The sequence below is a fragment of the Aythya ferina genome, assembly GCF_964211825.1.
Source record: "Aythya ferina genome assembly, chromosome: 2".
NCBI lineage: Eukaryota > Metazoa > Chordata > Aves > Anseriformes > Anatidae > Aythya > Aythya ferina.
Genome location: NC_140297.1, coordinates 43,117,721 through 43,139,645, shown reverse-complemented (window position 1 = coordinate 43,139,645; position 21,925 = coordinate 43,117,721). Strand labels below are relative to the sequence as shown.

The 21,925-nt window shown below is 40.4% G+C and overlaps 3 long non-coding RNA genes across 7 annotated transcripts in view; 2 read left to right on the top strand and 1 right to left on the bottom strand.

The window, feature by feature from the left end:
* LOC311432298 overlaps positions 1-21,925 on the top strand; it is a 660,648-nt gene that overhangs the window by 236,176 nt on the left and 402,547 nt on the right. The gene's annotated exons all lie outside the window — the stretch shown is intronic.
* The window catches only part of LOC311432295, a 167,050-nt gene that overhangs the window by 55,890 nt on the left and 89,235 nt on the right, over positions 1-21,925 (bottom strand). The window lies entirely within an intron of this gene.
* Positions 9,069-21,092, top strand: LOC311430932. The gene is made up of 5 exons (XR_014689121.1): positions 9,069-9,248; positions 9,360-9,407; positions 9,954-10,051; positions 15,160-15,246; positions 20,286-21,092. It is a non-coding gene; the product is annotated as an uncharacterized lncRNA (long non-coding RNA).

Genomic DNA, 21,925 nt, shown 5'->3' with positions numbered 1-21,925 from the left:
AAAGTTTTTCTAATACAACACTTGCAATGATTTTAGCACTTAATAAACAGAAAAATGTTGTAACAAACACAAATGTTTGTAAATGGTTACAGGTGGATTGCCTCAGGGGTCTTTCCTGGGTTTGGAGAAAGAGATAGATTTACATGGATGCTCACCAAGTCTGCAGATGACCTGAAAGGGATGGGAGGGGGTGAATCTGATATGCTCAAGAACAGGGCTACCATGCAGAAGCTTGATAGGAGGAATGAGCTGACAAGAAACTCCTGAAATTCATCTGGGACAGATGCCATGCCCTGTGTCTGGAACAGTCTAAGACCCAGCAGGGGACAGACTGGGACTGACTGGCTGGGAAGCAACCCTGTGGAGAAGGACACAAGGGTCCTGGGGGCCAGCTGGGGACAGTTAGAGATGAGGGCTAACAGCACCCTGGGCTTTGCCAGCAGGCGAACAGCCAGAAAATCAAGGGAAGCAGTTATTTCTCTCTGGTCAGCAACTGCTCCGCTGTGTCTGGAATACAGGCTTCAGCTTTTGCCCCCCCAGTACAAAAAAGATGTCAATAACCTGCAGGCGAGTTCAGCAGAGTGCTCCCAAGACAGGAAGGGCTGAGGCACTTGCCCTGTGAGGAGAGGCTGAGGGAACAAGGGTTGTTCAACCCTAAAAAGGGGTGGCTGGCTTCAGGAGACCTGCTGTCCCCAGAACCTATGAGAGGTTATTGAGAGCACAGTGGTGAACAGTCTTTACTGAGGTCAACAGTGGCAGAATGGGAGACAGTGACTGTGAGTTGGAATTAGGAGATTTTGCCTGGACAAAAATAAATAAATAAATAAAATACTATATGGAAAATTAAGCACTAGATCATGGACCTAGAGGGATTTTACATTCTTGGAGGTTTTCAGGCCCAGTAGGATGAAGCCCTGAGCAATGTGGTTCTGTCAATACAGGCCCCTCATAGGTTGCAATGTGTTCTCTTCCTCTGGCACTATTGCTCATCCTACTACCCCAGCTTCTCTAGCTGCGCAAAAATTCCTTTTGAGGGGATCTAGCTGATAAAACATATTAGTTTAAAACAGAATTTGTTATTAGCAAGAACAAAAGAAGCGAGTTTGGGGAGGAGGTGTACTAACTATGCTGCAGTGCTGAGGCAGCAGAAAATAACCACTGTATGCCCACACAGTTAACAACTGAAGCGATTTAAACTCTGGGATTGGACACATAGACATCAGCTTTGATGTATGCTGGGAATTTCATTCTATAGAATTAATTTTCATGACAGAATATGTTTGCCCACTCTATGTTCACCAGTGCTGATTGTTTTGCTCATTTCCTTCAGAAACCCTTCCCCTTTACAGACAATCCTCCCACTGACAAATGAGAAAATTGACCCACATCCTTCAGCTTGGTACTGACATTAAAGGGGATAGTTTGTAATAAGCTGTAATAAGATAGGGGAATAGTTTGTAATAAGGTCTGCTTTGCAAAGAGGCCATTAAGTTACAAATATACATGTCTCCCTATCAACATACGTTACTAGAGACTATTTCCCAGATACCTTCTTGATTCTCTAAGAAGATTACGTTTGACTATAAAGGAAAGGAGACACTTAACACGTTTTGAATTTTGAGAACTTATATTGTAGTCAGAATGAAAAGTTAGATTATCTTGCTGTGGCAACAAATAAGCTTTCACTTTATCAGTTTAAAACTCTATTTCTTCTGCAGCCCACATCTGGAAAATGCCAGTATACTTGCTTGATATTCTGAAAAATAACAGCATGCCATATTGTCCCATGGGAGCCCATTTCATTCACTGACTTTGCAGATGTTTTCCATGTGGAACTTCAAGGCTGAGCTGCTGAATGTTCTCTGTCAGTTCATGAGGACCTTCTCTCCCTCCTTAAGCGGAGGACAGCTTTGGGATTTCCCTGCCTTGTGGTACAGTGGGTGTAGGCTCCTTGGTTGAAAATGGGATGTATGGTGAGTGTAGCAAACATCTTGGCGGCAGAGCTGTCCCTACAGCGCACGCTGCTGAAGAGAGTTTCCTGTTTGAGTCAGCCAGAATTCTCCCCGGGGCTTTTCCTGTGGTACAACTCCTCAGTAAGCACAGACCTCAGAGTTACAGCTGGGCCCTATTGGATGCTATTCTTATCTCTGCTGTAGGCTACGAGATACAACGACAATATGCAAATGGAAAATCCTTGTGGTTGCTACCAATACTTTCCAGACTAAAACTTGAACCACTAACATTCAAACCATAAAGGACCCTATTTCAGTCTGAGTATATCAGTTAACTTCTAGGGAATTATATTGCCCAGAAAGAATTTTTCCCCTAATCCTGAAAGCAGCTAACACAAACAGCCACACAGAAGCTGTGTAGGTCATCAATTTTTTAGCTTATTTTGCATCTAGACCAACTTCATCTACAGGATTTAATGAGTGTTGATTTAATTTCACGGACTGTTATTTCCTCAGTGACCCTGAACCACAGAAAAATCTCATGAGGAAAGAGTTCTCTGTTTCCACGTGGTAAAAATTAGGTGTACCATCATTCTCCACCTGCCTTTCTTTTTGTCAGGATCATGCACTTTGTTGTGGTTTCATTAAAAAAAAAAGAAAAAAAGTGAAATACAATTTATTAGTTATGATTCAAGTAAGAAAGGGTTTGTGGGTTTGGATGTAGTAACCTGGACTGTCTGTAAAAGTGGAGGTTTGTGGGAACTGCTTTAGTATATGCAGCGAGGTTGAGCATTCCAGTTCTCAGAGTTATTTAGTCTAACTTGGAAAATATAAGCCTTGTTTTTCTTAATGGGGCTTGCTTCTTACTAAATTGTCCATAATAAGTGGCATGGGCTATTAGCAGCTATTGGCTACCAGTCTCTGCAATCCCCAAACTCTCTGATAATCACAGAATCACAGAATTTCTAGGTTGGAAGAGACCTCGAGATCATCGAGTCCAACCTCTGACCTAACACTAACAGTCCCCACTAAACCATATCCCTAAGCTCTACATCTAAACGTCTTTTAAAGACTTCCAGGGATGGTGACTCCACCACTTCCCTGGGCAGCCTGTTCCAATGTCTAACAACCCTTTCGGTAAAGAAGTTCTTCCTAAGATCCAACCTAAAACTCCCCTGGCACAACTTTAGCCTATTCCCCCTTGTCCTGTCACCAGGCACGTGGGAGAACAGACCAACCCCCACCTCGCTACAGCCTCCTTTAAGGTACCTGTAGAGAGTGATAAGGTCGCCCCTGAGCCTCCTCTTCTCCAGGCTGAACAAGCCCAGCTCCCTCAGCCGCTCCTCGTAGGACTTGTTCTCCAGGCCCCTCACCAGCTTCATCGCCCTTCTCTGGACAATATATTTAATTGTGTTGAAATTAAATAGCATTCTAAAACCCCACCAATTTTGCAAGTGTTGATTGTAAGACAGAAATAAGTAGAGCTGAGAAGAAAGACTTGACTGTCTTACCTCACACAGCTCTGTAATGAAGAACATAAAGGCATTCTGTATATTCTTCCTGGTGAAAAAGACCTCTAGAAGATATAACATTCATGTTCAGTGATGAAGTTTGGAAGACTAAGTAAGAGACAGCAATATGGTGTGGAAGCTAGGCATTAAACAGCCTTATGGCACAGCATGCTTTAAACAAAAGAAACAAAAAACATTGGATGGTGTAAAATTCCCTTTGTAATGGGGCTGCTTACACTAAATATAAATCGATACAAGATGAACTCCAGCACAGAACCACTGAACGAGTGCTGTCCTACTTAGTAAAAGCCAATGTGATATTTGAGAAACTGAACTCTTTCCTTCTCAAAGCGTTTCCAAAGCTATACTGTTGGCTGCAACGCAGATAGAGTAATGCAGCTAGATGAGATGCTGCTTGCAAACTGAAGAACCCACAAAGTCTTTATTCTTTTCTTTTTGTGTCTGAAGGTATTCACAGAGATATAATACTGTTACAATCTACACTTGACCATGCCTCTATCCTATGCCACTACACTACACACAGCTTTAGCGAGACCTATACTGAAAAAAAACAAAAACAAAACTTAATGGAGAGGATGAGTTTCATTTGTGGTCCAGTAATTAAGAAAAATATTTTTCTTTTGAATAGAAAACAAAATAAAACTGTGCATTCTTGAGGTTACGGTTACGTTTCTGTTAAGTTGCATTTAGTTGTTTCTGAATCCACCTGAGGTAGGGTGACAGAAGCTGTTTTTTTTGATTATTTTGGTACTGAAACCTCTGTGTTAGCCACTTAGCTGAACAGTGCAGGCAGACTTTCAGATACTTTGGTGGTAAGCATGATATACAGAACAACCTTATCCACAACCGTGCTCTCATAATGCCTATGCCCAGACACTGAAAACCACAAAGCATTTTGTGCCAGTAACAGCAAGAAAGATCTGGTCCTTAAGTACCATTCAGAGTAAGTCACAGAAAAAAGTCTGACAATTTAGAAAGATTTTTTTTTTTTTAATATTTCTTTTCTATTCCTTTTTGATGGAGCTAGGTTGCGTAGTCCTTGCCTTTGTTGGAGTCAAAGAAAAATTATGTATTTATTTTTCTTTGTATTCCCTCACTAGCTGTGAAGTATTTTCAATACATGCCAGTTTTAATAAAAAGACAATAATAAATTTAAGATTTCTCCAAATACAAAAAATAAAATCAGAAAGTTCTGGCCTTTACTTCTTTTCCTGAAATATTCTGCAACCCCTCAAGATAGCATCTACCCTCCATGTTATTGCTGATGGGAATTATGTCCTCCTGTACTATGAGCTATCCATCCCCTCCTTCCTGGGGCTGACCAGACAAATATCCTCAGGTAGGTCCAGAGCTAGAATAAAAGTTGTTTATGAAGTTTATTTTTTCCTTCCGAGGAACTTGTTACAGAACAAGGTATAAAAATAACAGAATAATGGATGAAGTAGTCTTGAGTTTCCCTTTGAATACAAATGAGAATTATTTGCACAGCATTGGTTCTTAAATTTGGTTAAAAAGCTGAGTCATCTGATTGAGGATAAAATTGTGGTGAGGCAGATTAATCATTTTTCAATGAATCCCCCTTTCTTTGGGGGAGCTGTCTTCTTTGCAGATTGGGTGCTTGACTGTAGAATCATTACCTAGGAAATGTCCTCCCACTGACATCCATGAAACTAGTGAAAGATTCATAGACTGAAGACTGACTGAAGGATTGAACTGAAGTTTATTACCATCCTCTAGTAGGATCTGATTCTGGTTTACAACAGCAGCAAGATTTTTCTGATTAACCCGAGGAGAAGCAGGATAGAACCCAAAATTGATGATGTGATTAATATTCCTATCACAGTGATGCTCCAGTGAGTTTCATTAAAATGGATCCTGAAATTGTAGCTATAGAGCTGCTCTTCCTCGCTTCATCTATGTCCAAGTCCAGGTCTCATGAAGATTCAGTACCTGAGAAGTAAGTAGAAGCTAAAGGCCACCAGGTCTCTTGCTGGTATACACTGCCTCAGCTCCACTGCGGGGCAACAGAGCTCCAGCAGTTTACACTGGCTGAAGCTCAGGACCTTCCAGATGAAATATTTTGGCAAATTCAAAGACAAGGCAGTGCCCATGCACCACAGAGCAGCCTCACAATCACAGAATCACAGAATTTTCTAGGTTGGAAGAGACCTCAAGGTCATCGAGTCCAACCTCCAACCTAACGCTAACAGCCCTCCACTAAACCATATCCCTCTTCCATTTCTTTTGTACTCAGGGGATGTGCAGGTACTAAGGGGAAAGGAGGAATGAGTTAAGAAACAGGAACTACATCATGATGATTGTGCTGAAGGAAGAAATAGCTGAGCAGAATTGAGTCATAAAGAAATACCATCTGGGGCAGCTGGGGTGGGGGGAATCCCATCATGTTAGGTGCCTCAATAAGGTTAATGAACAGTGAAAAACGTGAAACAGGATGCAAAAAGCAATGCATGGCAAACACCAGTGACATAACTATGGCCCTTTTGTACATTTCCTATCAAAATTCAAACATGTGAAAATAGAACTGCAACAATCCATTTCAGAGCACATAGTTTTTTTATAAATCTTGTTTTATGCCTACTGGAAATTACCAAAGTGCTTTTTGCACAAAAGAAACTTTAAAGGTCAGCTTGAAAACACTCTGAAACCTGTTAGCTGAAGGGGAGGTGTAAGTTTCACATTGCTCCAAACCTCACTCGCTGAGCTGTAGGACTGTCAGCTATTTTCTCACAGAGGTGAGCATCTCTTCCGTGAAGCAACCCAGAGAATTTCATTGCCATCCACTTTTTGTGGGGATCCTATAGCAACATCATCTGTTGGGGGTGCCCAGGGTCATTGATTTCTTAGCTATCTTTCATATTTGCAAGCAGCTATGCTGCTTGGGAACTCACTGCAAATATATTTGTGAGTGTGTACTTGTGTGTGTTTGTGCATTTGCCAATACTCTTGGCACAGACAGAATGCATCTGGCTCAAAGAAACTACAGGATATCTACTCTGACAGCATTCCAGTATTAGTAATGACATTCAACTGAGGCAGACATATCTATGGAACAATCATGCATTTGTCTCGTCTTTTGAATCAGGGATGCTAACTTGAATTGGAAAGGGCAAGGCCTTTCATAGCGCTCATGAAGCAGTTGGGAGTAGGAGATCTAGAAGGCTAAGTTTTTTTCCATCTTGTTCTTTGGAGCCTAAATATGCAAGAAAGGAGTATAGCCTGAGGGAGACTTTGCTCATTCCTAAGCCTCTAACCTCAAAATAGAGAGTCTGGAGTCAGCTAAGTCTCCCTGACAACAGAGGTAAAAAAAATAAATAAAAATAAATGGAACTGGCATTCCAAATTATTTGTATTTTGGATTATAATTTTGCTCTCAAGTGGGGAATAAATTGAATCTACAGTCAGTGATAAAGAAATGATCTCTTGTCCACTGCAAAAACAACATATATATAATGGAAGAACTTGTAGACAAAGCCTTCTGACCCTGGGGGGCATGGCAGAAAGTGTTGGGTGTGCCAGGGCAGGAAACAGCACTTATCCTGTGGCATTCTGGGGTCCTCTCTGAGCCAGGAAATGCCATCACAACCTGCAGCAGATAAGATAAAGAGCTCTAAAGAGGGCTGCAGAATCTTTATGGGAAATCAGTTGTTCAAGTAACTGCTTATGTTCTGTGTATTTAGAGAAGTTGTACCCTTTTCCTCACTAAGTCCCTACATGCTAGCAACACTGCTGCCATTTCCTCACACCTCTCCCAAGCCTCCACATCTTTGTGTTATGGAAAAAAAAAAAAAAAAAAAAGGAAGTGAAGAATCCAAGAATCCATCATCTAAATACAAGCTCTCTCCCCCACTCTAGTGCAGTTTCACTAACTGATAAAAGGAAGAGTTAAAGTGAAAGGAAATGGAGTATGACATCAGAGCCGAGGCCAAGTCCTTTATTTGTTTTCTTGCTGAGGCTAAACTCAAGGAAGTCAACTGGATCCTTGCCTGAGTAAGTACTGAACAGAATTAAGGAAGGGTTTGAAGACTGGGTCTCTGATGATTAGGTCAATGCCTTCCACGTAATCCCAAGTGCTTAAATGAGCACAGAGGAAAAAAAGGAAACTGAATCCCTTAATGCTTCCCATCACTGACTCAGGCAGGAGGACTTCAGTACTTCTGTGAGAAGCACTGCTGTTCTCATCAGAAGGATGCTACAAAGAGAGCTGATACAAGCCCACCAAAATGAGAACAAGACTGGGGGTTGGCAGCTGCAGCCAGGTGACTGAGGAACTTAAAATACAACCAATTGCAGTTTTGACTGACACCCCTCCCTTCAAAATCACTGTGAAGCATGAGGCTGTATGCATACATCTCCTCTGCAATGCTGAGAGCACCACGGGGTTTCAGTAACTGCCTAAGGACACAAGTTAAGTGCCTATACCACCTCTTTTGGTAAATTCTTTGCCTGATTCAGTGAAGGCCAAGACTGGGTTTGCCAAACCTTCACTGAAACTTGTGTACACCAAGCAAATTATACAGTTACAATTAAACAAGCGGCTGCTTTTGCCTACATATATGAAACCTGTACAAAGCAGACTGGCTCTGCTAACACAATACCATACCAAAAGTTCCCCCAAAGAAACCACAAAAGTATTGGAAGAGAACAATTACGATGAGGAAAATTAAGCAGTAAGTGACCCTGGTCAGTCTCCACAGAACTAGAGAGCATTTTTCTTGGATTTAAATATTATAGCCAAATTTTGTATTGATTCATCACCCAGAGAGTCTTATTGACTCCAATACAGTTGTACTAATCCCAAACAACCCCGACTGTCCAACGTCCTTCCCTTGGCTCCCTATTTCTTCCCTTCCAGTTGTTTTCTTCCCACCTCATCAAGCATGCCTTGAGCTAATTCAATGGCAGGAGTACAAACGCAACACTGCAGGACTGACCAGCTTTATGTATTCATAGCCACAGAAGCCAGAGAGAGTCAGTAATCCTGGAATCAACTGATTAGACTGCACATAAAGCCAGACTTAATTCCATTGTTTTGCTGCCTGCAGCAGCGGTTGGGAAATGAAAGCTATTAGTAATCCCCTTCTGTGTTGCTATCACTGTAAATAAGTGTTTTCAGTGGATTACCCAAGGATGTAAATTTCATATTTTGAAACTTCCTTATTGCTGTATAAGCTATGAGTTTAAATTAAGCTGTAAGAGGTAACGGATATATAACCAAGAGCGCTCAGTGTGTAAGTTCTGCTTCAAAGGGCTTCATTAAAGACTCAGATTATAGCATCAGTGAGCAGATTTATATTTATACTGTCAGGTTGATCTGAAACAAACAAGGTCTTTCTAAACAAGAAAGGAACTTAAATGGATTAAATCAGCTATCCTTGCTTTGTACAAATATACTAACAGTTCTGCTTCACCCTGTTTCCTCCCATGGACGTCACTTGTTAGCATGATTTATTTATTATATTAAGTCTAGGAAAAATATTCATTTGCTTAGGACTAAACTCATAGGAACAGAAAGTGCCGAGGTAGGCACTTGATGGTTTGGCTGGCAGCTGGACTGCATCTTCATTGCAGGCTGTCAGGAACTGGCGTGTGACTCCACTTAGCGTGACGGGGAACCTCACACCCACAGCTCCTGGTGCTGAGAGACTTTGCATGCTGAGCGTGTCTGTCACTGAGCTTTTCTCACCTTGAGGAAGATTGGAGCCAAGTGCTCTGGGATGCTTTTGTGTGCCATCGACTGATGCAGGTGAGCAAGTTGTCAGCCAAATGGGTCCAGTCTGGGAACTCTGCCAGAAGGAGGAGGAGGCAGAGAAGAGCCCCTTTCTGATAGCTGTAACTAAAGAAGCTGTTCCTACAGGGCTCATAAAGGATTGTTGGCATTACCACAGGGAGCTGCTAACAGAAGGTGAGACTTTAGCTTTATCAGTTTTTTTTTAAAAATGCTATTTCATTATGCAGCTGTTTATGTTTGAACAAGGCAGAGCCCTCTGCAGACGTTTCAGCTTTCCACCGCTCACCTCATGAACATTTAGCAACATCTTTCCTTTTGCTCACATAAAAATTTCCCACCAGTCCCTCCCTCCCATGCTCTCAGGAGATGGCTTCATGAATCATTTTCTCCGTAACAGTTGCTACATGCTAACACACCTAGCTTACCCTCAAGCTGGAAAAGGACATGTGTCTAAAACATATGAATTCCCTTGGTGTCTGGTTGATCGAGCATGAGCTCTGTACCATGTAAGACAGGCAGAAAGATTTTAGGAACATCAAAACTTGCAGAGGCAAAAAAAAATACTTATGCCCATTTAGCCTCATGCTGTTTTTGAGCTTCCAGCAATGAGATGACAGTGTTTGTACCCTTATCCTTTATGCACCCCTTTATGTCAGCTGCTGCGATATGGTTATCCAGCTCTCAGATCTCTGGCATGCTGTAACTTGATGCAGAAATCAGTATTTCTTTACAGGAAACCAACGTGTGTGCATGCGTGCAAGAACGTGCAAGGACTCTGCACTACATGGCACAAAGCTCATGATTCATCCGAGAACCATGTAAGATGAAAATAGTTCATTTTGCTAAGGCATTCAGCTTCGGACACATTTCATGCTGGATTAGAATAAGAAAAAGCATCTGGTGCAAACACTTCAGGTTTAAAAGTTCAAAAGTCACTTTGAGACTACTCCCCTTTGCGTGTATGCAATTTGATGGCAGATATATTTGCTGTTTTCACTTACATATTCATTACCAAAGTGAAGAGAGCAGGCTGAAAGGTATACTAATACAGAAAGCACGAAGGTATTTCTTAAAGAAGTGTGGTCTTAGGTAAGGGGAAGAGAGATGTCTCTTTGCTTAAACCAAGAACACTGATACAGACCTCATTATAAATGCACGTTCTGCTATCAGATTCACTACAAGTTGAACATCTATTGTATACAAAGGAACATAAGTCTAGGATTTTATTCAGAGACACCTCTGCACCTCTGTAACATCCAAATTTCAATGGCAAACAGAAAGAAAAAAAAAATAGAAAGAAAAAAAAAAAAAAAAAAAAGGAAATGTTTTCTTCTACCTTCTGCCACATTTCAAATAAATTGTAGATAATTACAGAATTTCTAGTGTTAAAATCAGCATATACTAGGCAGGGTCTGAAAGCCTCATGCAAGAAAAGCAAACTACAGTCAAGATGCAATAAAACAGTATGCTAAAAACCCTTTAAACCAGTCTGTTATTTTATCTTGATCTTTTCTGAAGCTGCTGGACCAACTCCTGTAGTGCTTTGCAGGCTCCTATCACATACTGGCAGCCTTTTTTGACCACAGAGCATATCAACCAGGGCTCACAGCAAATCCAGCTGCAAAGCCCAGAGCAGGCTGAAGTAGAGCAGGCACAAGGGTCTGGCATAGCTTGTCTGCTCCCACCTGACACCTCATAGATAAAAAGAGTGACCATCTGCAAATTTTGTAATCCCTGCATGATACTGGGGGCTCATAGAGAGGCTGGCAGAAATCAAAGTACTCAGTAAAATGGTGCAGTAAGATCTTGAGAGTTTAAACAGGTAGTCAGAAGCTGTAGCTTTTATCCTGACTTCATATTAAAAATGCACTGAAGAGCATAGCTCACAACAGGGAAGGGAAGGGAAGGGAAGGGAAGGGAAGGGAAGGGAAGGGAAGGGAAGGGAAGGGAAGGGAAGGGAAGGGAAGGGAAGGGAAGGGAAGGGAAGGGAAGGGAAGGGAAGGGAAGGGAAGGGAAGGGAAGGGAAGGGAAGGGAAGGGAAGGGAAGGGAAGGGAAGGGAAGGGAAGGGAAGGGAAGGGAAGGGAAGGGAAGGGAAGGGAAGGGAAGGGAAGGGAAGGGAAGGGAAGGGAAGGGAAGGGAAGGGAAGGGAAGGGAAGGGAAGGGAAGGGGGCAAAAGCAAATCCCAGTTTATGTTGAAAGCAGCAATTTTGTTTTAAAAAGACTCCCTCAGCTTTTTCACCCCTCCCTTTGGCTTCAAATATTATTTGCATCTAAAAAGCTCCACATAAGTTCCTTCATTTTGTTGAACCAAATTTCTGCTCTGCAGAGAAAATGGAAGGTAGATCCAATAAAAAGCAGAAACTTTATAAGCAGCAAAAATAGTTTATGTATTCCAAAAGGACATGGCCCTTTCAAAATAATTAAATAAATAAATAAATAAAGGAATTCAATTGGAAGTGTGCAACTGATAAAAAAATCCTATATTTTGACTTGGAAGCATTCAAACTGTTGAACAATAACATTGTAGGGCTGATGAAAAATCGAAGTTTGTTGGCCAAATTCTGCTCTCAGAGAAGAACAGCTGAGATCAGAATCTCTCCCAATTGCTATCTGGTCTCCTTTTTTATAATTAAATCTTGCGATCTTTCCTCAGACAAAATCATCCTCTGGGATTGCTGGCATTTTTGTATGACTTCAAAACTTGGCACTCAGTGTTCTCAGGAGGAAAATCTTGAAGAGTTAAAAGAATACAGCTGAATTGCAAAGAGGGAACTGGCCAGAAGTGGCACGACCTCATCCCCTAGCAACAGAAATCAATAACAGCAAAGATAACATAATTACACCACAGAAAGGATCCAGAGGGCAGATTATGTCAAGTATTATGTTGTTAAGAAAGAATGACATGTGAAAGAGACAGCGTGCTTTAAACATGGATGAAAACACAGAAAATGTGGAAGGTAGATAGGGAAAAGTGAAATACGAACACAGAATAAATTAGCCGGCAGAGTCTTAAAAGGGAAAGAAAATTATTCGTGTTCCTGCTTTCAATCTTTTATTTATTCAGTACACAGAATTAGATTCCCAAGGGAGCAGAGGAAGGCATTTTATTTCACAAGGAGCATCGTGGCACGGGGAAAATAGACTACCCTATGATGACAGCCTTGTGCCGGGGCTCCGGAGACCCAGCTCATTTCCTGCTTAGGTACAGATGGTCCACGCTGCTTAAGCAAACCATGGGTTTTCTGTCCCTCAGTCTCCCATCTGGAAAATAATGCCAGCAGAAGAGTAAGGATTCAGAACTGAGATGGATCAGATACTGCTGTAGTATGGGAATAACACAGAATTGTCTGCAATAGAGAGATCTCCCCAGTGACATGGGTCTCGTGTTTGCCTCAGACAACACCCTCTTCTTTTGCTGCTCAGGTTGCTCCTATGCTTAGAAGAGGCTGAATGTTGTGACTGGGCACTTCTCTGCTTCTCTGCAATATTCCAAGTTCCAGCACCACACAGCTGCCAGCACAGAGATTATCTAGGAATGTGTTCACTGACACAACTCTCTGCTAACACTCTCACATAGCTTTGAAACACTACCTACCCGGGGGGTAATTTTTCAAGGAAGCTCTCATTTTGAGCGAAGCAGACAAGTGCCAATAAAAGCTCATATGCCTATTGCTTTACATCATGCTGCCAGAACACCTGATCCCCCACACACTTCCACCAGTTTCTTCCCTGTAGTTGCTCAAATTTACTGTCACAACACTTTTTCTCCCTCTACTGCGCAGAGCAGTAAAATGTGGACTCCATCGCTCAATATTTGGCTGTGTAATACATGATCGAAACAACCACCAATTCATCTAATTATTTCATTAACTGTTTCAGCCAGTTTTACTCGTACATAGCCAGACAAACCTACTGTATTTCACCTGACCCAAAAATATGCATATGCTCAAGAAGTCTTAAGAGCTCAGCTAATAAAAAAGGAAAAATACAAGTTAGAAAGATATATATATATAGTATTAAGATATACATGAAGTATTACTCACACTGTAGTGTTTGCCTCAAACACTCTTTATTCTACCTGCTTTTATTATCCCTGTAGCACTCTATGTGATCGATATTTCTTCCTCTATGTCAAATTATAAATTGATTGGGTTCAAATGTCATGCATGGAGGACACACAAGCAGAAATGTACCTGGACACAGAGACTACATGTCTATCAGTAAATGAAGCAGTCTATGGAAAGTTCTGGACTCTGTGTCTGTCTTCAACACGGTTAAATTTTTATGAAGTTTCCAGGCAGAGTTTTGGCCCAAGGCTGTCAGTCGCTCTTGCAAACAATTCCTGGACCCCGGTCAGAAGCTGGCACTGGCCAGGGGTTATTCCCAATGGGAATTTGAATTCCAGCACCCTGATCTGGAGTCAGAGAGTTTAACAGTATGAACAGCCTCTTCCATGACATTTGGCCTCAAAGTCAGAGAACAATCCCAGGCACATTTAATTTACTCATATGTATATAATCTGTGACTGCTTATGCCTTCTTACCACAGGAAACAAACCCCAAATGCATTGTTATTCTCCAAGTCTTCCTAAATCTTTTGATTCTGAGCTAGTTCTTAGAGAGCATTGCCTCATGCCGCCAATCTGTGAAGAGTCCTACTGCATTTTTTGGAAGCTTTGCAGAAGTGAGCCCTTTGCAGAAGCAAGCCAGTGCAGACTGGGCACCCATCCAGACCTGCTTTGTGGCGGTACCCATCTTCGCAGCCTCTTCTGAGTAGCAGGAGCCGAAAACAGGCCAATTATGGTCATAAGACGTAAAGCTCAGCACAGATGGTATCTTATTCAACCTCAACGTGATGCAAACAAAAGAACTATTTTAACACACTGTACAGCATTGGGGGACTTTCCACACTCTTTCCCAAGAGTGCTGATTTAGCTATCTTGGCACCTATCCTAGATCCACCAGCCAAACTAGTCTATTTTTCCTTCAGAACAATACATTTTGCAGATATTACTAAATCCTGTTTTTTTTCTCCAGCTTCATATGGAACTGTGTTAATCACAGCTCAGTGGATGGGAGAATCAATGCAGTGGATCCAGTCTGATAAGCTCTTCTCAAAGCCTACAGTCAGTCTCCTTTAATACTGGCTGTTACAGTTCCCCCACTTGAGCTGCTGTTTAACTTAACTGCATTCCCTTTCTGTCATCCTAGTTATCTGTTCTAAATCCTAAAAAGCTTTATGAAGGACTAATCAAGTCACTGATGGCATCTCCATATGGGGTCAGGTTAAAAAAAAAATCAGGCTGAAATGAGTTAACACTTTTCTTTCTGTCTGGTAATCTTGCATCTGCAGGGACACTCAATTTACTCACATTAGTTTAATTTACTGATGTGTATTCACATGAAGTAAGAAGATTTTCCACATGAAGTAAGAATACTTTGATTTCCTTGTGACGAGTACCGTGTTTTCAAAAGGATCAGATGACCATAAATGCTACTTTGAATTAACACAGAACAAAGAAGTACTTGGTAAACAGGTAGAAAATATAGGTTGTTTAAATAATACATATAGAATTTGTCCTGTTAAAAAATAATTTATATAGAAAATATATCATCCTGTCAGTAGTGCCATTCATTGTTTTCTCTTGTATGCAACATTGGCATTTCTTAAGAATAGTGCAGTCACTCCAGAGGTTGTTAAGTGGTATGTGGTATCCAACTGGAGGAAAATTAAACTGCTATTGGTCTAGATGGAGCAGTGAAAAATAGAAAGTTTTTACTATTTAGTAATTCAAGCAATATATTTGTGTCTGAAATAAGGACACTGAGTTTGTGAATGTCAGTTGCTAAAAATGATTGGTTTTATATTTTTGTTTAGAACTCATTGCAAACAACAAATCTCACTAATATTGGTCCTTTCTTTTAGAAGGACCACACACACCACATTCTACTGCTTCTAAAAAACTCCCAGTTTGCCTTGGAAGCATTTAAAAATGGGCCACTGCAGTACTGAGTAAGTGTTTACGTAAATGAGCATATGATCAACAATGATCCAATAAATCACTCATTTCAAGAGCTCTAATTTACCAAAGGCTGTGGGAGCCCATGGAAGTCCCTGCTGCCTGGAAGCTAGCCAGTGTTATACCTACGTACAAAAAGGGCATGAGAGAAGCCCTGTGGAACTACAGACCTGTTGGTCTAACTTCAATCCTTGGAAAAGTTCTGGGGAAGACTAACTTGGGGGATGCTGAAAGCCATTTAGTGAACAAAGCTATTATCAGGCATAGTCAACATGGATGGGTTCATCAAGGGAAAGTCCTGCCTTAGTAATTTGTTCTCCTTCTATAATACATTCACCCAGTTGGTGGATGAAGAGAAGGCAGCAGACATAATCTTTCTGTATTTTAGTAAGGCCTTAGATACTGTCCCTCATGTCCAGAAGGTCTGGAAAATTAATCCAACTGTCAGATAAACAGGTTAATGCTGTGCTGGGTGATGAACAGCCTCAATTGTACTACTCGAAGTAAAGGGAGCTACATCTGGCTGGTGGCTGGTCACTGGCAGTGTTCTCCAGGGCTCAATTCTAGGGCCAGTCCTGTTCAGCATTTTTATCAGTGACCTGGATGCACAACTGGAGTGAATCCTCAGCAAGTACTAAACTGGCAGCTTCTGTTGACTCCCTGGAGTGAAAAGAGGCCTGGAGGAATCTTGACAGATTGAACCACTGGGCAATTAGGACAGCATGAAATTCAACAAAGGAAATGCCATGCTCTGCACATGGGACAGAGTAATACCTGACACAGGCACAGATGGGGAGACAAATGGCTGGAGAGCAGCTCAGCAGGAAGCGATCTGGGGGTGCTGTCAACAGCAGGCTCAACATGAGCCAGCAGTGTGCCCTGGCAGCCAGGAGGGCAAACTGCCTTTTGGGGTGCATGAAACACAGCACAGCCAGCTGGTCAAGAAGGGTGATTCTCCCACTACATTTTGCGTTGCTGTGGCCTCACCTTGAATGTTGTATGCAGTTCTGGGCTCCACAATATAAAAAGTATGTCAACATGCTTGAAAGCATCCAGAGGAAGGCAACAAAGCTGATAAAAGGTCTGGCAGGCACATGCTGTGAGGAGAGGCTGAAGGCACTTGGGCTGTCCAGTCTGGAGAAGAGGAGGCCAAGAGGTGGCCTCATGGCTCTCTGCAGCTTCTTGAGGAGAGGAAGTGAAGGCAGGTGCCTCTGCTCGCTGAGGACAGGACATGAGGGAATGGCTCAAAGCCATTCAGATGAGAGAGGTTCAGACAGGACATGAGGAAACATTAATTTACCATGAGGGTGGTCAAATGCTTGAACAGGCTGCCTAGCGAGGTGGTTGATGCCCTGTGCCTGTCAGTGTTCAAGAGGCATTTGGATAATACCCTTAATAATATGCTTTAACTTTTGGTTAGCCCTGAAGTTGTCAGGCAGTTGGACTTGATGATCTTTGAAGGTCCCTTCCAAATGAACCACTCTATTCTATTTGAAAAGAATCATCAAGAGTTCGAAATGAAAACCACTTTTAGGTGTGGAAGATGAGAAGTGAAACACTACTAAGAGCTTCAAGTTAATAGGCATGTGATCTTGGAAGAAAAAACATTGTGTTTTGTGGGCTATAGAAATAATATAATATTGGTAACTTGATTTCAAGTGAGATCTGGACTTGCTAAAACAGATAATGCCAAAGGTAATCTGTTGGTCTTCTCAAGCGTGTTTCCCAGAAAACCATCAGAGCATTGTGCTGTGAGGAAAAACATCCTGGTGATGACATTCACTTCTGCTGCACAAGGTCCTGAAGAAAGCAAGAAGAGTCATGCAGAACTGCAGCTAAATTTGCCCTCAGCTTCTATTTCTCAGCAGACCATTCCTAAACCTGAAGTAATACGAGAGACTAACTACATTAGTAATCTAAATGTAGGGATGGCCCTTGACCCTGCTGACCCATCTCTGTTCCAAAATGAATATTTCTTAAATGAAAAAAATATATATATTTAGAATATAACTACACTTTGTTACATCTGCTTCTTTCTCACTGGGAAGCTGAACAGAAGAGGCTTGCACATATTCTACCCCTGGTGGAATGGGCCTGTTCTTCCTTGCCTCTTAAAAACACAGGATGTGATTCTTCCATCTGCAAATGAATAGCAGAAGTAACTGCTGAAGTTAGCGAAGCTAAACAGCAAGAAAAATGCGAACTACATCCTAAATGTCAGCACTGTCCCTCTAGATTTTCAGTACTGCTTGGCACTTCAACAGCACTTTTTATCTGTTGAACTCAAAAGGCCAGTTCTTAGTTCAATCTTATAATACCCTTCTGAGGTTGGTAAAATGCCCAGATAAGGGAACTCGAGTACAGAGATGTTAAGTAATTAACAGTCACAAACGGTCAGTAGCAGAAACTAAAGGCCCGAATGCCCAGAACTGCGCTGTAAATGTAACAAGCAATAAGCAAAATCTGGACATTGTTAGGAGATTTGTGTATTTATTCTTTAATGGAATGCATTGACTATGCATCCTTTGGGGCTTAAATGCTCAGTAAATCAAACTGAGCTGAGACTTGTTTTAAATGGACGTAGATTTTTAAAACAAATAATAGCATACACTGAGAAAAGTGGATCATAACTCATGGAAAGGCTGTTGATTTGGAAAGAATAATCAGCACAATGCAAGAATTTTGACTGTGTTTTCTAGAAACAGTTATCACTCCCGTACCATAGTACATTTAATAGTAAAGTCCCTGCTTAAACTACAGCACCACAAACCCTTACAATGCTTCTTTGTGGAGGCTAGGAATTACTAAATTTAGCTTCCATGTAGAGAAGCTGATGTCCATTTGGGAACTGGAAAATGTTCCCAATATGTTATCAACTTCAATAGAGAGCAGTTTAAGTTTTGAATGCTTCAAGTAATGACACCAGAAGGAAAAATGGAACTAAAATGCTACCCCATTTGAGAATCTTGTCATACAGGACTTACTTTCACAAAAAGTTGGTACAAAATCTGGACTTGCAGATTTTGTAACTCTGGAGTTCTGGACTTCTAGAATGATGTACAACCCACATGAAATCCTGTTTAGTAGCATTCTCATAATTACTGAATCCTGAAGAGGTCACTAACTAAAAAGCAAACAACAAAAAAACAACATTCATATGAATACTTAAGTCAGCAATAATTTACAATTATGGAACTTTTTTTTCTTTATATATATATATATATATATGTAACTGATAAGTATTATGGAAATGTTCTTATTAAATTTGCAAGCATCACAGAGTTGGGAAGAATTGTGAGTACCTTGGAGGACAGGATTAGAATTCGAAATGATCCTGTCAAATTGGAGAAATGACCTGAAAAAATAGGATGCAACTCTCTGAGAATAAATTTGAGGATCTGCAGTTAGGCAAGAATAATTAACTACATAACTTTTCAATTGCAATATGAAGGGTAGCTCATTAAATGGAGAAACTTCAGCAATGATTTGGGCTTTGTAGTGGCTCAGAAGCTATTGTACTAATGATGTCATGCTGTTGGGAAGAAAAAGGCAAATATAATAGTGAGATTCCCATGTAAATCAATTTTCAATATATAGAAAGCTATCTTTCAGTTTCATTCAGCTGACACTATACGAATGCTGGGTTAAGTGAGCCCTGTGTCCAAACTGGTACTCTGTTCTTCAATAACCATGAACAACAAGAGGGAGGAGAATGAACAGAATTTTTAGAAAGAAAACCTTTAAGCAGAGATTAAATGATCTGTGGTGGGTTGGGGGTGTTAACAGGCTTTCAAACATGCAGAAGGTGGCAGCTGGAACAAAAATAAATAAATAAATAAATAAACAACAACAACAACAAACACACACAAAAAAAAAACACGTTTCTCTGTGACTAGTACAGCCTAAAGTGCCATAAGAGACTCAGGATGAGCTTTCCATCCTGCAAGAAAGTACACCACTGAAGGAAGCTGCAAGAAACTCCAAAATCTCTCCATCAGTGGAGAGACATACATCTATCAGGAATGACACCGACAAAACTAAATGGCTACATCATTTCCAGAGGACACTCTGATTCAATTCTGCTAACATAACAGTTACATTTAAAAAAAATATATTTTACATGAAAATCTGCAGGATTCATTTTTCCTGATGCAGGGTGAAACTGTGCATGGTCACGACACTTGATCCAACTCTTCACTCAGGTGGAAGGGAAGGATTTACCTGGACCAAAATCCTCTGTCAGATGTACAACCCACGAGACTCTTAATTACCACAATGACAACATGCTATGGGGAACCTGAAGCAGACATTACTCTCAGAAAAGCTGTAAATTGAAGTTGTGGATGTTACAAGCAAAATCTGTGAGATTAAACTTGACCAAGATGACACTGTCTTGCTTAAAGCTAGTTAGGATGATAAAAAAATGATGACCTAGAGCCATCTCATATGTAAGTAGATCAAACATAGTAAGTTGTGTAGACAGGAGTACCAAAATACAGTCAAAGTCTATTTTAACATAAAATCTATCTTCGATCGTCAAAAATATTTTGATTGGAGAAAGCTGGGTGGACATACATGGTGTACACACAACCCTATATTCCTTCAAAATTATTTTTGTTTTGCTCCTTCTTACAACTTAAGCTGACAAGTCTTTACACCAAGAGTTTAAACTAAGGTGATATTGCAAATCTTCCTCCAGCTATTCCTCACCCTTTCGATGGCTTATAGGACTTAATGTCTATACTGGCCCTGTAGAAGCAGGCATGCATCAGTTAACCCTGACACCAATTACCCAAAATTATTAAAAAAAGATTCTACTGAAAAGACATCTCAGTTACTAACAAACAACATTGTTTTGAAGATTCGAATTATGTTTGCTATTTCTGATTGTCCTTTTACTTTTGCATACCTCTGCTTGTACTGACAGGAGACAAGGAGGGGTAGAGAAAGGAGAAAGAACAGGGGAGAGAAAAAGAGGGGAGGGAAAGGGTAAAGAACACTCCTAATCCCATTACCATGTTATTGTTTTCAGGGGACTCTGAATTTTCTGCTGGGGACCTAAGAGGTTCCAGTAAGATCTAATCACATTGAAAAAAAAACACCATGGCAAAAACAAACACCACTGTCTCATAATTGTATTTGATCTGAATTCAGTAAATTTGTATTACTGTTAATGACAGAAGAATTTGGACCCTGAAGTTTTAGATGCTTATTTGAATTTTCTCACATTAAAGCACTTAAACAAAAACCTCTTTTTGTTAGATTTGTGTAGCATTTGCCATCTTAAAGAGGAACATACCTCCCCCTGCATTCTTCATAGAATTCCTGAGTTAATTGCTTGATAAAATTATATTTATTGTAGCCTAAGGGCTTCTAGAATTAGGTGCTTAATAGTAAAACACGTAGATGCTTGGGTCTCATAGGTATGTTGAATGAATCAAGGCCAGAGTGTGTATGTCTTCCATTGTGCAAAACTGAATGTGTAGTTAAATTAAGAACAATAGGTATTCATAAATCAGCATGAGTGCCCATGAGAAACAAGTCTTCTAATTAAATAAGAAGAGAATCAGTGTTCCTTGTTCCGGGAATTGTTTGGTATTGAGGCAGAATATATTGATAGTTAGTAGAGACACATTATTTGTTAGAAGAATTATTGGATTTATTTATCAAAAACAACCCCTTTCCTACACATTAGTAGAGTTAATTTACAAAAATAACTGATTTGGACTGAAATCATTTGTGTGTTTTTTTAAGAGAAGCTTTAGTGCTCTTACTGAAAAAAGAAACCTTTGTAATCAGAATAGAACAAAATTAAATGCAGTATTTGCATGGAAACTGACATAGTGCTTTACCTTATTACAATTTTAAGCTACAATAAATAAATAAGTGTTCTTCCACTGAGAGGAAATTATTGGAGAAAGTTCTACAACAATTTAAAAAAAAAAAAAGATTTAGATTATTTTTTTGTCTTGATGATACTTCAGAATTTTGGAGGAAAACATTCAAAGTATTCTCCATTCAGTGGCTAAATGTGGCTTTGAGATGACTTCATAATTTTTTGATCCTAAAACTTGATGCCTACAGCCTTACCAGTGCAGTGAGTTACAGGTTTTCCCAAAAAATTAAAGTTTTCTAACTTGAGCCCTGCAAACCCCACTTTTTACCCACCCATTATGATGCCATGCAGCTCTTCAAATACAAAGAAAAGCCTGAGTAGGCTATACTTGGCATTAAAGTCAAGAACATTTCAAATGATGGGGGCAGCAAACACTGCATTTGTCTTAACCCCTTCAAAAATGAAACAAATTCTAAAGAAACTCTCAGAAATGTGTCTACAAGTCTTATGTTAAAAAATGTTAGCAGTTACACAAATAATTATAGCTGAGCATGCTATTGGACAGATTGAACCACATTAATCACAGATTGAAAGAAGCAACTACTTGTTTCCTGTACAAATTGTGAGTGGTTAGGTCACCAGTCTAGGAATCAGTTTCTGTTCTCACATTTACTCTGAATTCCCTTTTAAGGAGCACTAATCTCTTGTGTAGACATACTTAAACAGAATTAAGTTGGCTTTAAAATTCTGTGTCTTCATTTTTTCTTGAAGTGTCTGCACAAATGTTAGCTAATATGCTTAAATCCGAGTTAATTTTCCTGTATGTCCCTCGATAT